This window comes from Meleagris gallopavo, chromosome 1 (genome assembly GCF_905368555.1).
Source record: "Meleagris gallopavo chromosome 1, MGAL_WU_HG_1.1, whole genome shotgun sequence".
In the NCBI taxonomy this organism is placed as follows: domain Eukaryota; kingdom Metazoa; phylum Chordata; class Aves; order Galliformes; family Phasianidae; genus Meleagris; species Meleagris gallopavo.
Genome location: NC_139404.1, coordinates 60,017,654 through 60,033,193, shown reverse-complemented (window position 1 = coordinate 60,033,193; position 15,540 = coordinate 60,017,654). Strand labels below are relative to the sequence as shown.

At 36.0% G+C, this 15,540-nt stretch overlaps 1 protein-coding gene across 8 annotated transcripts in view; it reads right to left on the bottom strand.

Annotated features, from left to right (window-relative positions):
• Nucleotides 1–15,540, bottom strand: part of ERC1 (ELKS/RAB6-interacting/CAST family member 1) — a 293,295-nt gene that overhangs the window by 138,075 nt on the left and 139,680 nt on the right. The window lies entirely within an intron of this gene.

The window sequence follows — 15,540 nt, the reverse complement described above, 5'->3', positions numbered from 1 at the left end:
ATTAATCAAGAGGCACATTTGTCCTCGTGACTGAGGTATGTATTACAAAGAAATCTTTTCCTTGTTCATGCAGACACGGACATATAAAAAATGCACACACTTAAATAGTCCATTTTGCTTTGAGTATCACTATATCTAACATAAGCATAACAGGAGAATCAAAAGAAAAACTACTGCAGCATTACTTGAACATAAAAGACTATCTGCAATATCCAGGCAATCTTTTTCCAGAACTATTTCTTTTCAAAATCAAGTTCTGTTTGTTTACTAGATATTTTGAGGAATTTCCTATCCTTTCTTTTCACAGAAAGGAGCAAGCAAGAACAAACTATTTCAGAAAGCATGCATAATTTCCTTTTCACTTGCATCTATGAATTATTTTTGATGATCCTGGCAACTACCATTGCTTGCAGACAGGGTTTGGCCTTTCTGGGCATTAAGACACATGGAGTATTGAATCTAATTACAGACCCTTTAATCTCAGCCTCCTGACCACAAAGAACTTAAGTCTAAACTTTTAGTCCAATCAAAACAAAACAGGCTAGCTTTGCTTCCTCAGCCCTTTTCTCCATAATTATATCTGGAGTTTGGATTTTGGAATAAAAGATGAATTCTTTGGTTGCAAGATTTCCCCAAAACATCATGCAAGTAGTAGAGACAGCTCTTTAATTTACTGTTTAGAAAGCAGAATGATATACTAGCTTCCTATCTGGTATGTTATCCACACAGAGAAAGAAGAATGCGTCTTCTGTATTTCAGAAATACTTTTAGAATAGATCACAAACAACTCTGCTTTAATATTTTCTTCAAACTAGTAACAACAGTGTCATCAAGAAAATACCTCTTTGCAACATATATGTTCAAATTACGTGGCACAGGCCTAGTTGGTGATTCGAGCTCTTTCAAAACTGTAGGTTCAACACTGAGCTGTACTTTTTGCAATGTAAGCCAGCTGGAACTGGAAAAATTGCAAAGATAGCAAATTTTCCTTGGTGCTAAACAAACTTCTATTAGTGAGAAAAAGTGCTGACATCCTCCAGAGACTGAGAATAAAAGAAAAGTCCTTTTCTGATGATGTTAAAAAGTTATTGGCATATTTAAATACCTTTTCCAACATTACAGCTGATTTGAGTCAGAATGCTTTTTAAACACAACTAGTGTAATTGTTAAGTTGCTCTAACCCAGTGCTGCTCACTGGTAATGGGCACACTGCCCAGTTTGAAAGCAGACTTGCTCAGTGATTAAACAACATATTGGAAATATTATGTTGGCACAACTCGGTTTGTACAATACATGGTTCTAGCTGTCCTATAAAATAAACAGAGAAAGTACAGCTAAGTTAACACATAAAATGAAAATATGCAAGTCCAACACATTCAGCTCCACATGAGGATTCTTATTCAACTTCTAGATTAAAAGTAGGGGAATTCATTATTTTTTATAAACTGGCAAGCTTAGATTCACCTGCTGGGAAAGTGGTATTATTTACTGTTATCTGCTGTTTAGATAAGAGACAACAATATTAATAGTAATAAATACAAAGCCTGATCAAAGTATGCTCTTCAAAGAAAAGATGTTTGGTGCAAAATTAATGCCTTCCAAACAATTGAGTAGATACTCTGAAATTCAGGGTTTCCCAAAGCAGCTGAAAAAGATGTAGTCTTAAAATTACCTAGTATTACTCAGTCTTATGTTTGTAATTGTCATACTGTTCAGAAACTCGAACTCCTATGCAGGATAAAACTGCTACTCTGTACCTTCGTCAAAAAGCAACAAAAGGTTGGACAACAAACCTTTCAGATAATACACGTATCTACAGCATTACCACACTGCTGGGTAATTCTGTCATTGGTAGACCAAATTTTTGGATAATGACATTTCTGGAGGTTTAGTTCCTAAAAATAGTTAGCACTCAAGTACAAAGTCTTTTCCAATGCTAAAAATCTTTCTCCATATTGCAATGTCATGTCAAGTACTTGCAAATTTGAATCCATCAAAGAAAACAAAGTAGAAAAAAAATCAGACTTCTAATTAAAAAAAAAAAAAGAAAGAACTACAAAAAAAACCCAAAGCTTCTCAATTACAGATGGATCAAGATTTTCAGAAACAATCATTTTACACTTTTTGATTCTTGGTGCACAATTTAAGCCAAAGAGCCCACCCCAGAAAATTTCTGAAATTGGAATCTGAAGACAACTGTTCATTTCCATGACTTGAGCCTTTTTCTTCAATAAAGGACGAAGCTGCATCACTTATACAAATAAACAAACAAAAATCCAATGGCTTTTCTCTACAAAAATCTGGAATTTCTAGCAATGAGGGAATGCTATTATTCTGACCATAAAGAAGGAATTAACCAAAATAAACAATATTTCAAATGAGTAGATTTCAGATTTCCAAAGTCTTTTTTTGATAGAGGAAGAGAGCAGTAGAAAACCTATGAACCATGAGGTACTCCTGAAAAGTGGTAAGAAGACTGACCCAATTCAGTTTACTACCTGCAAGTCCTTTGGAAGATTTTTCATTCCTAATAATATTACTTGTGTTAAGGTTTAAATTAAATTAAATTATTCCATACTACCCTAAATAATTTTGCACTTTAATACTAATTATCTTTTACAGTTATGCACATCAGCATAAATAGCTGTTAATGCTTTCCTTATACGGATTTTTATGCTACATGTTAACAGGTTGTTATTTATTACCCTAATCTGATTATCTTTTCTGAGTTAATTTTAGATGTTCTTCTTGTAAAATATGTGACAAAAAGTTAAGCAAAAATATGCAGAAGTTAATTTGAATTTTCTACTACTGTTTTAATGCTTTCTTTCAAAGTTATGCACCTAACACACAACGCTTTTCCTAATGATCCAAGGGTAAGTGCACATTTACAATGTATTCAAATCACTACAGAAACTTACCTTCAAGAAAAAAGTGGATAGTGATTATATTTCAAATGATGAGTATGTGCACTAGGAAAAAACACATTCATTTTGTTCACAGCTAAAGAAACCACCTATTTATTTGACTTAGGTTCTTGGAAACTATTTTTACATTAAAAAGAAGGCACACTGTCAGTCAGCCATGTCAGAAAGATCGTGTTCAGCAACAGCCTTCATTAACGTAGCATTACCACCACCCACAGGACAGCGCACTGTCGCTGCAGCTACTAATCCTGATGGAAGAGGAACTTCACTGGCTTTAAAGCACACTGCTTCTCAACATAACTAAACTGATGCAATACATACACAGTGAAATTTATTGCAAAAATGGCAAAAAAAAAAAAGTATGCAATAATGCGCTATATTACTTAGTTTAATATTGCCAGTGCTTACTGTATTATGAAATACTGAATTCTACAATGTATAACTTCATTAAATAGCACATCAAAACACTCTGAAGTCCTGAGAGACACTGAGGAGTACATTTATTCACATGTGGAATTAAACGGAGCAGCCATGTAAAGAAGTATAATGCTGACAGCAACTTAAGTCCAAGAACAAAACACACTACAACTGGAAAAAAATCCAGACAGCAATCCTGAAAGGCAGAAAACAATAAACTACATTGTCCAGATCTTTATTAGGAGTATTTGATTAGTGATTAGATTTAAAAAAAACACGTTTTTTTTTACTGCAAAGAAGTCACCATCAACTCAAAGGGATGTTAATGATCTGAGCTGGAATGATTCAAAACTCAAAAGGAAGTGTTCAACTTGCTATACTGCCAGCACCATTTCCTTCATCACTTCTTTGTTTTAAAGGTCATACAGCCATAACCTTCACCTTAACTTAAGAATCAAAAGATCATAAGCACAGTGACATGAGGTGAGGAATTATTTTTATTTATTTATTTATTTTGAGAGTTTTGGTGCAAAGAAAAACATTTACCTTTTGGGAAGTTAAGCAGAAGGAAGTCAATGAGGAACTCTTCCGAAGAACTCAACTTCACATTGAAAATAAGAAAAAAAAATCCTTTTAAAAAGGTTTTGCTTTAGTGTTTAGTTGCTTAAAACTTACTTTACCTTACTTGTAGTTGATCACCCAGCCATAGAGAATAATGGCAGTATTTGGAAAGCCTAATTCCTTAACCTCAAGAAAAAAAGAAAATAATGAAAGTAAGTAAAATAAGTGATGTAGGAAACAGGACTGACCACATCACATAGTCCCATCACCACAACTGTGTGCCTGATTGACGGTCAAAGCAAAACTCTCAAAGATTGAACAAAGTTCCCTATCTTACTCACTGAAAAATTAGGATTAAGAAATTAACATACTGCTGAAGCTCACTATGCAATTTAATATGGCCAGATTACTTTTTTTAGGGCATAAGCATTATCTGAAGCTGTTCCTTTGCTTTGTAGGGTTCAAGTAAGCAATTCTAGCTTCTTAAGTAGTTATATTACTGTTAAAAAAAAATGGTGCATTAAGTTACTAAATAAAAAAAAAAAAATTCTTTTCAAATAACTCAGTCTAGTACCATCACCCCTGTTCCACTTTGTGTATGAGACAAAAAATGGATCAACACACATTCAATGAGCTTCTACTGTATGCACAGCTGGCCAATTCCAGCTTCAACTACCTCTTCTGCTTTTAAGTCTCCTCCAACAACCTCTCATCATTTTGTTACACTGCTCTTCTTCTTTTTTATATGTTCTGTGACATGTATATGACAAGGAAACACATGGCAATGAAAATATTAACAGATTCCGAGAATTTAATTGGTCTGCTGCATGTGAGACAAGAAATCCCACAGTGGCTTTAAGAGGGGAAGGGTGAACTACATTTCCTGTACCTAGGAAACCTTGGTTTATAAAACAAAGTGTGCGTTCAGTGAGCGCTGGAGGGGGCAAGGGCTGAAGACGCAGAAGGCTATGGGAAACCAGCTTGCTCCAGATTGTCAGAACAAGGTCCTAATAGCACCTGAATCAACAAGTGTGAAAGTCAAAGACTAGATGCAGATCTCAACTCTACACTGGTTTTCTTTCCTCAGCGTTGAGAATTAGCTGCACAGTACCAATCCATGTGTTCTGGTGCAGCAGTCAGCCCATCTCTGACTCCAGCTAAAAAAACCCTTCTTCTTCCAAAAACAGTTGATAGGAAAATATAGGAAAATAAAGCATATAAATCAGGCAGGAACTAAATACCCCAAATCAGAAAATAGTCTAAAAACCTCCTATTATTTAAGAATACCTCTAACAGAAACCCATCACCTGACATATAAGCATCACAAAGTTTACACATAGCACATTTCAAATAGCAAAGTGGCACAGGTTATTAATACAGTCAGAGAATTTAGAGAAAGATACATAATAAACACACATACAGAAAGAGAAATCTTACTAAAGTTTAGAAGGACAAGCATCTCAAATGCATACTCTAAGTGCTATCAAGCTAACTTTATCAGAGAAAGTAGATTTTTGTCTTCAGTCTCTTGACTGACAAAACCTTAATAAAGTCAGCTGTTCTCCAGTCAAGAGAACAGTAGTAGCCAATTACACACAAACTGTTGGAGTGCTGTTTTAGTATTCTCAAAGTAACTGGAAGAAAAGAACAAGATCTTTAATGAACTGGCTACAATTGAGGGATTAACAACAGAGAGTAACAGGAATCTTCATTTTAGTTCGAGAAGTCCACAGTAAATTAAGCAAAGATTCACTTTGCCAGACACAGCCCGCTAAAAATAAAAAAAAGAGCAAAGCAAAAAGCCTTCAGTTATACACCTACAGCACCACGTTCTCATTAATATCTAATTCCATTTCTGTAGATATAATCCACTTACTCACCTCACTACTTCATTTAAAAAGTATAGTGCAGTTTCTCAACTATTTAAACTCTCAGTATCTACTCAGTAGGAAATAAATGTGATAAAGCTAATGAATGTATACCATAACTTCATAATTGATGTCAAATTTGAAATCAAGTTTCAGAGATTAAATATCAAATTAATTACACATCAAGTTCTATAGTTACCTTAAACCTTGCAATCTCCAATTTTTATTAAAGTTGAGAGCATTAAAAACACAAATTCAAGGTGAACCCTAAAATAACGCTATATGATGATGATATGGGTGCTCCTTTCTTAGGAAAAATCATAATGCTTTGAGGACGTTAATGACAGTATTCAGTAGTTCAACAAATAAGTTTGTTTTATTGTATTTTTTTTTCTTCTGCTTTTGTTAATTGAGTAAGCAGATGCAAAGCCAAAAATGACATTAGCAATAAGGCTGATGAGGCCTCAGCATGGATTCCTTCTCCTAGCTACATGCTGAGTTAGTTGAATTTGGCCCTAGCATTGCGGGAAGAGCTCCCAGAGGGGCTGTTCTTTTTACCTTCAATTCCAACGCTTGAGCCAACCATCCTATGAACAGATCACACACAGCCAGTCACTCTCTGCTCAAGAGACCTGCATGATTTGGCTGAAAAAAGTATTTTCTAAACAGCAATAAAATCTTCCTTATGAATGGCATTTTATTGAGGTTTCAGAGGGTATTTTTGTGATCTAAGATCACACACGTCTCTTTTAACTGCAGTCCCACCAGCCAGAAAAGAAAACAAATCAAAATATAGCAGTTGTTTTCTTTCATAAGAGTATGCAATCTTTTCATTCCTTCTAGAATAATACTTGATACATACAATAATTAAAAATAAAATGGAATGTGAAATCAGCCGGTGAAACAAAAACAAACACAAAAGTTAAATATAAGGCAGGGGAAATAACATTTTAAAAGCAAATCGTTTAAAAATTATGCTAGAGTAGCTTATGCTTATTTTACAGCAGAAATTGGACCAATTATCAATAAGGATAAGTCCTCTTCTAAAGTTTTTCACAATTTTGGGATAAGGATTGCAAATTATCCTGTTCTTTTGAAAGAATTAATGTTAAAGAATCAATGTATTTCAAGGTGACATTACTGAAAATGCAGTTTTCAATGAAAGGTATTAAAACAAACAGTTACTAAAGTAGAAAAACACAATGTATGTACGTAGGTTACCCTGAAAGTAATGCCTCCTATTTATTCCCGTGGAAACTGCAATAGAGGCAAAGAACACAACAATGTTTGATAAAGCAAATTCTCAGGTACAAAACACTGTTTTTTCAACATAGCCACCACCATTAGCCAATTATTTGCACAAATGAGCTGATTGTCAGAGAGGTTCTTCATTTTGGAGTGTGAGAGTCACGCATGGCCATCCAGAATGTGGCTTGCCTACCAAGTGCCTGTTGCCACACCTGAAATGCACCACCCACTGCCTCATCACATCAACATCTGCCTCTGACATCATGGGCCAACATAATACAATAGGAGGCATTACTTTTGGAGCAGCCCTCATACCAGCTCAGTGGATTTCTTATATCAAAAAACCCCATGTATGAGAACGTTCAGAATCTCGTTAGAAAAAAGGCACAGTGGTGTCAAGGAAATGATGTGAGGACGGAAATGCCAGAAGGATCTTTCTGAAAAAACTATAAAACGGTCTGTTTCAGGACTAAAAGCCTGATGATTTTTACATTGCTGGTATGCCCATACCAAAACCATGCATTATTTATTTTGTCTACAAAAATTGTTTTCAAGAAGAGTCTTCCAAGCAGATTCTCTGCATAGATTTAAATGCATAGGTATTTAACCAAGCTATAAAAAAGAGTTCCAAGTCTGAACCCACATAGGATACTGCACTTTGGAGGACCTTTTATCTAGACAACTATACTACTCCAGTGAACTATTTTTATTTGGTTACCTTGAGACAAATGAGGCAAAATTCAAATCTGAATTGATTGGATTTGACCACTTTATCAATACAAATGAGTTGATGCAGCCTATTACTGTGATACAAGTAGGTACAAATCTTTTCTGTCTCCTTCAATGAATTAACCTCCTATGTTGGAGAACGCTCATAATCTTTAGGATAGATAAAGAAACAACAGCCTTTACTATCAAGAAGAGTATTCCTAATATAAATCTCATACGTTTTCTATGGATTGTCTCTGTGTATGAAGATATACATTACAGGTTAAGAATTTTAACCAGTGTTGAGAATCTCATTAAAAATTATAGAGGTTATAGTCAAAATAGGATACAGAAAGACAAGACTTCTAGTTCCTTTCTCTACCAAAATAAATCCATGAATTTCTGTAACTGTAATTCAAAAAACATCCTCCACTATTCCAAGATGTGGAAGAAAATTTATTCCTTTCTCTCTAGAATACTTAAGAAATCATCTTTAAAAAAAAAGTCAAAAATGTATCTGGGGAAGATTATGTCTGCAACTGAAAAATATTAGCAATTCATATGTGCTTCTGAAACTGTTTCATACCCACCAAAGGAGATAAAACAAATGCACTGATCTGCCATGAACATACCCATGAAATGTCCTTGAACAGTAAAAACAAGGAGTCTTTAAAATAAAATCACTTAAATCTTTTAAATGGTTTTTTCACAAGGAAGATAATTAATTATCAGAGAGAAATGTACTTGCAAAACATCCAACTTACTTGGGAATAAAGCCGTAAGCAGTAAAAAAACAATGGATAAGATGCACCAGTAAGACCAGTAAATTACATAAAATCCTGTAGTTTTAGTGTTGATACCCTTAGCAGCTTCCCAGAGCAAGGGCACAAGAATGCCAAGAAACCTTCACTAGTGGTATTAAGTTTTAATGTCAGAGGCACTAAGGAAATATTTGGTTCTGATAAGTGCGCATGAAGAGACCGAGGAATAGCAGTAATATGGTTTTACCATGGATTTGAAATGAAACTAATTTTTAGTGAAGCCTATGTTTTGCATTAGCACGTATTTATTCTGAAGTAATGATGAAAAAGAAAAAAAAGATCTGTGCAAAGTGCACAAGTGATGCTGAAGGAAAAATACATCTTATTCTAACTAATAGAGTATCAATACTTTAAAACATTGACACTGCAAATAATGAAGAAATGTTTGCTTTTATATTTTTTATATATATATTGCTATAAGGAGATAGTAGTAAAACTATTTCTTAGCTGATTACTCAATTCTTTATATGACATTGATATCATTTTCTGCCAGTAATATCTATGTGATGTTAAAGATCACACAATGAAAAGTGAAGTGAGTAAATCTATCTTGTAGTTGGTTACAAGAAGCTATTAACAACATTGCTGCCACTGGTATGACTAGCTGAGAAATTCGGGCACATCTAGCATAATCAACAATCTTACCAGCTGAAAATTCAAAGATTAAACGAGTACACCTTTGTCTTTATAAGCACTTTTAGACAAAAGGAACTAAGGGAGCACACAGTGCAGAACACACCAGAGAAAGGCAGGGTTAGAGAAAGAATAAAACAACACTGAACACAATATCGGTGAAGGAGAAAAGGTATGACAGGAGATGATTGCAAAATAATGTATTCTTAGAGACAGCATCCCCATTGACACTGGCATGGTGAATACATGATGAAGGATGTCTCGCCATACACTTGTAAGGGTAAAGATGTGCTACATTATCCCTCTCTTAGTTCCCAGACTTTGGGACTTCATCAAATGTGGTGTGAGCAACTCAAGACATTAAAAATGCAATAGAAAGTTTGCTGACAATTTGAATTTTGCTGGCACTCACAATGGAAACAATCTGGTCAGTGCTGCTAGTGCCAGTGGGATTGATAAAGACCAAGTTGGACTGATGTGGAAGCTAAGGAAGAGAACATATGTTTTTTAGAACTACCATCTGGTGAGCTACAGTAAATGAATGACACTGGGAAGTTGCAAGTTCGCATGCCACACTAGTAGGGAGTTGAGCAACAAAGGAGCGTAGGAACTACAAGGAGAAGTGGCCTCACATCAGTTTTACGTTGGATTGGAGCCTTCTGCAATCTTCTGTCAAGGCTGGCACTGAGTACGTTGGCTTGACAACTGCCAATTGTTGGCAGCTGTAATTTCTAGGACTAAATTAGGCACTTCTGGTCTATCCAAACAAACAGTTTTACACCTCAGATTTATAATATTCTCTCATGCTTGTTTTTTAGAGAAGGAGATAGAGCACTTCAAATGATCAACTTCATTATGAAATGTTTGAAAGGATGACACTAGAAATGAATTGCTGAAAACCTACTGTCATTCCAAAACTACCATCAAACTCCATTCCAATTTTCACCAAAGCTGTTCAATACTGTAAAGGAGTTGATAACATAATAAGATTCCATGTAAGAAGCCCTTTGCTTTGAACTGAGTGTGCTGAATTACCTAAGAGATGGGGGCATCGTGCCTCTCAGAGCTACAGGTTAATCATTCATGATTGAAAGCAAGCAGTGATAGTAAGAAATGTTCTCAGTCAAAAAGTAAAGTATTGAGTCACATCTGAAACAAAACTGTTCCAATGTCTCTCATTTAAGGCAAGGAGGTCACCTTGCATGGTGGTCCAAAAGGTCACAAGCAACACAGGATTAAGAGGCAACATTTCAAGCTAGTCACAAGCTGAACACATGCAGAATAACTAGATGCTTTTCTGGCAGCTGATTACCATCACTGACTTTTTTCCCATTGTATCTTGTTGGAACTTAGATCAGAATATTTTGCAACTTATGTCTCTTGGCTCTTGTCTTTTTACTGAACATCTCTGAGAAGAGTCTGGCTCTTTCTTCTCTGTACCTTCCCGTTAAACAGCCAAAAAACTACAGCATGATCTCCCACAAGGCTCCTTGTCATGAACATACCCAGTTCTTTTCGCCTCTTCTTGTATGCCATGTGCTCCAGCAAGCACCTTGTCATCTTGCTGTCCTGCCTGCTGGACTCATTCCACTATCACAGTACCTTTCCTATACTTGAAAGTTCCTCCTAGACACAGTCTTCCTGATGCAGACTCACAAGTGCAGATAGAGGGAAAAAATCACTTCTCTCGACATGTTGGTTGTGCTTGTGCTAATACACCCCTATATGCAATATGATACTGTTGACTTGTTCAACTTGTCCTCAACCACATCTCAGTCCTCCCCTACAAGTCAGCCTTCCTGCCAGCTGGTCCTCAGCATGTACAGCCCCAGTTGCAGAGCTTTGCACTTGCCCTTACTGAACTTTGTGAGGTTTCTGTCAGCTATTTTCCACAGTCTGTCAAGGTCATCCTAAATAACAGCTCTACCATCCATAACCACACCCATGAAATTTCTGAGGGTACATTTTATCTCATCATCCACATCATTTAATAAAACATTAAACAGTCATGATTCCCTTCTAAGACAGTAATCTCATCATTGAAGGCAATCAAGTTGGTCAGGCATGATTTACCTTTGTAAAGCCAACTGGCTGTTCCCTATCAGCTTCTTGTCCTTTAGATGCATGAACATGGTCTTCAGGAGGATCTGCTCCAAATAATTCCTTGGACCCTCTTTTTCATCCTTCTTAGAAATGGGCATGATGTTTGCCAGTCATCAGGAATGTTCCCTGACAGCCATGAGCTTTTGAAGATGATATAAAGATTCCTTGCAATGACATCAGCTGGCTCCCTCAGCAACCCTGTATGTATCTGATCTGATTCCATCAACCTGCATATTTCTAATTTGCTTAAATAGTCTATAACTTGCATTTCATTTCTGTGGGTAATGCTTCTCTCCTGCAGACTCTGTCACTAAGCTTGAGGAGTTAGGAATCTGAAAGCAATCATTATCAGTAAAGTTACCAGTACAAGAAGTTACTGAGCTCCTCACCCTCTTCTGTGACATTTAAGGTCTCCTCCCCAGCTGAATTCTCTGCAATCTTTTTCCTCCCTGAATTCAGGTACTGCTAAATACTTTGGTAGACAGTTAGGAAAACATTTGTACCAAGGCTAATTAAAACCACAAATTCACTATCAGTCCATACCTATGTGGCTTTTAGAGTTTTGACAGAAATAAAAGTCTAGCCATTGGAGGGGTACACTTTTGCATAGAAGTTAGCCATTAAAGAAGAAAAATAACGTTCAGATTTTATTCCTTTGACTAAATGTGATGTGACACATATAGGTTAGTCAAAATGTTTAATGTTGCATGAAGTTTGAATGATAATTTCTGATAATCTTCTGATGACAAGCCAGATAATTTATTAACTTTGTAATTAACAGAAAGACGTGTAATAAAACGCATTCCATATAATGTTTTGTTTTGATTTTTCAAATAGTATGGTAAGATGTCTTGCTTTCAGTTATATTCAGAAAAGGAAATTTTGAGAAATTCTCAGATCTTAGAGCACAGTTGACTCAGAATTCGTAGTGTACTGCCGACACACAAACAGCCCCCCCATGTGCCTCTCCATTCTAATTCCCACAGGAAAGCCATATGCTCTGCGAGTGCGTGTACTGAAAATAGAGCAATAACATAAAAAGAAAAACAGCTCATCAGTTAAGTTATTTTCAGCAGGTAACAGGAAAGAAATCAGATCATACAAGACTGCAGGAAAGTGAGAATTCTGAGATGATGTACAGCTGTGAATAACTGTGCTTTGTTAAGATGCAGTGAAACAAGGCAAGAAAAAACAACTTTTGACAGAAAAGCTATAGACTTCACTTCAAATGGATAAAGAAATCTCTATTCCTATAGCAAATCCTAAAGACTTTGCCAGTGACCTATTTTAACAAAAAACCACAGTGTCTGTGCTCTACTTACCACTATCTAGCCTCAACAACCAGAAAGTCTGACTTCTTCAATCTTTTGTTTACCCCTATCATTTTTTATAGATGTTTTACTTTTCTTCCTCATTCACAAGGAACGGACAACTTCTTTTTTAATATAAAGAATTCCATAAAACCATTTTTATTTTAATTTAAGTTAAAGTAGAAAGCAATTATTAGAGCACATCACTTTTTAGAGATGAGTGACATTTAAATGGAAACTTCTTTGAAAACAATGTATCTGGCTCTGCTGCCCAGAAATAACCACTGGCTCAAGTATTCGACATTTTTATCACTTCCTGAGGTGGTAAATGATCAGCATGGTGGCAAAATGAAGACTAAAGAGTCCCCTGAAGGTATGAAATTGGAGAGCCAGCCACACTTGCCCTGAAACTGGTCCAGACTGCCCAGGCACTTTCTCAGTACTCAGAAACACAGCTTCTTAGAGATACAGCACATGGCACAGTATATCGAGGGTTATTTCTGTAACAATGAAAAATCCATAGTGCCACAGACAATCATTCAACTATACGCCTGTCACTTACCACACCACATTTATTTATTTTATTATTTATTACAATTAATATGGAACTTTAGAGGTTAGGAGGGCCCACTGGGTCCACCTGAACCAGTCCCTGCTCAAGCAGACTGTCCAGTGGTTTTTGAACATCTCCAAGGAGAAGACACCGCAAACTCTTTGGGCAGCCTCCATCACTCACACTGTAAAACTATGTTTCCTGAAGTCCAAATGGAGTAGAAGCACAAGTTTATAACAGGAAAGATGGCTAACACTGCCCATGTTTGATCCTGCACCTATCATTTACACAAGTATGCACTTAAATACCAAATAAAATAGAAACAAAGAACAGAATGCCTTACCCAGACAGCAGGTTCAGCTCCATGCCCTGATTTCTGTTTTCAGTGTGGAAACATCCTACTATTGCTACTAAATAGTATTCTGAACTTTCTAAAGTTGCTTAACTTTCTAAGAAATATTATCTATCATTTTCTTACAGAAGGGAGCCATGCTTTAAATATTTCCTTGGTCATTAGATGTGTAGCAGAAATTTAGGACTCTGGAAAAAGGAGAGAGACAGTTCCCTCAGATTTAGTGTTTTGTCTTTATTTTGATTTTATACGGCTGTTATATTCTTGAGTTGTTTTCTGGCATTTTATTTTACATGGACTTCTATATGGATTCATGCCACTAGCCTTTACTCATTGAATCACCAAGCCACTTTGCTGTGTGGAAACAAGGTTTACAGTATTTTTTACTACTTCCTATTGCATCACATTTTCTTTGGTATAACAAAGAATCTGGATATCTTTGATAACTTTTTCTGTTTTATAGTAATAACATCTCAACTTTTGTGACACGTATACATCAGAACTGCTTAAAAGGACTGCAGTCTATGACTTCATGGTATTTTTCTAATTTTTTCACCACAAATGACACCAAAGGCTTTCAGAATTTTAAACAGTTAGTACGTGTCACATCAGCAATAGTGATGTGGACTGCATTTTTATGTTCTGGTTCACTGACTTAATCAACAGGAAAGAGATGATGAAAACTTATTAGTCAGATCAGAAAATTCAAAGGTTTTGCACTGCTTACGGTAAGCATAGCTGTTGTTAATGAGAGCAGATAACATTTGAATATTTTCCTGTTTCTACAAGACAGACATACCTAATGCGATTTTGCATATAGTCAGTTCTTTTTCAGGAAGACGCATTTGCTTTGATGTCTGAGAAAACTAACTGCTGTTAAACCATTAAGAGAGAAATAAAGTGGTAGCTTCCAAAGTAGAACATAACTTTATGGAATAGCTATTTATTCATTAAAAAAAAATAAAAATTCCCCAAACAACACCCTGAAACCAGATCCCTCTCTTGTTTATTATGAGTTCCAGCATAGGTGCAGGTATTGATAAAAGCCATATGGTTTGAAGCTGAAATATCTCTGACTTTCATAACATTTAGGACTTCAACAGCCAAACAAAGCATATCAAACTCCATTCATGGTGGTAACCAGCAAACACATACTACCCAATGTAAACAGCACTCAGGGAAAAAAAAAAAAAAAAAAAGAGAGATTATAAGTATTTCAGATGAGAATGCTCACAGGGCAGAAAAACTTCCAGGCAGTTCTGTTCCTAGGGAACTGCAAGAAGACGGTCATTCAAGGACAGTCCTCCTTTCATCAGCAGTTACAAGCATGCAAGAACAACACACTGAATACAGAAGGTATTGATGGACAGCATGATTAACTTCCAATCTTTTTCCAGGCTGTGGGAGGAAGGAAAACATGCAGCCAAGGCCACAGGCATAATGTCTGTGCCAAAGCCAAGGTCAGAATACCAACACAATTTAAAGGCGTCAGCAGCATCACGCCATCGTGGGATTCCATTGACCACCACATTTTTCACAGTGTTGATCAGGAATAGAAAAGCCGGATGTTGGTCAATAACTCGGAACTTTAGTCATTAAAGCAGAAGCTTTCTGGGTAAAGGCACTACCCGAAACAATTATAATCATTCCCTCAAGAGTCACGGATGCTTGCTACCAAACTGCAAGCAAAAACAAGAGTTCAAAAGGGTTTCTGAGTGTTTTTAGGTAAATGAGGGCTATTAGATCATGCACTTTGACTTGTTAGATTACATAGGTCAAAGAAGTCTATTCCTAGCTATTTCTCTACTGACATTCTGAATCTACCTTTAACAGCTGCTTTAAAAAGACAAAGTAAAAAATTAAGCCGTGGCTTAATGGTATGAGATTCCAAAATACATTGTCTCTTGTTAGCTTCTACAACATCAATACAAGGTTTCAGACACAGATACAATGAAAAAATCCAGCAATTAAGAAACTAGAGTGACCAGCATTTTAAGGTGACCAATTTTGCACTTGACAACACATACGAGAGAATAGTT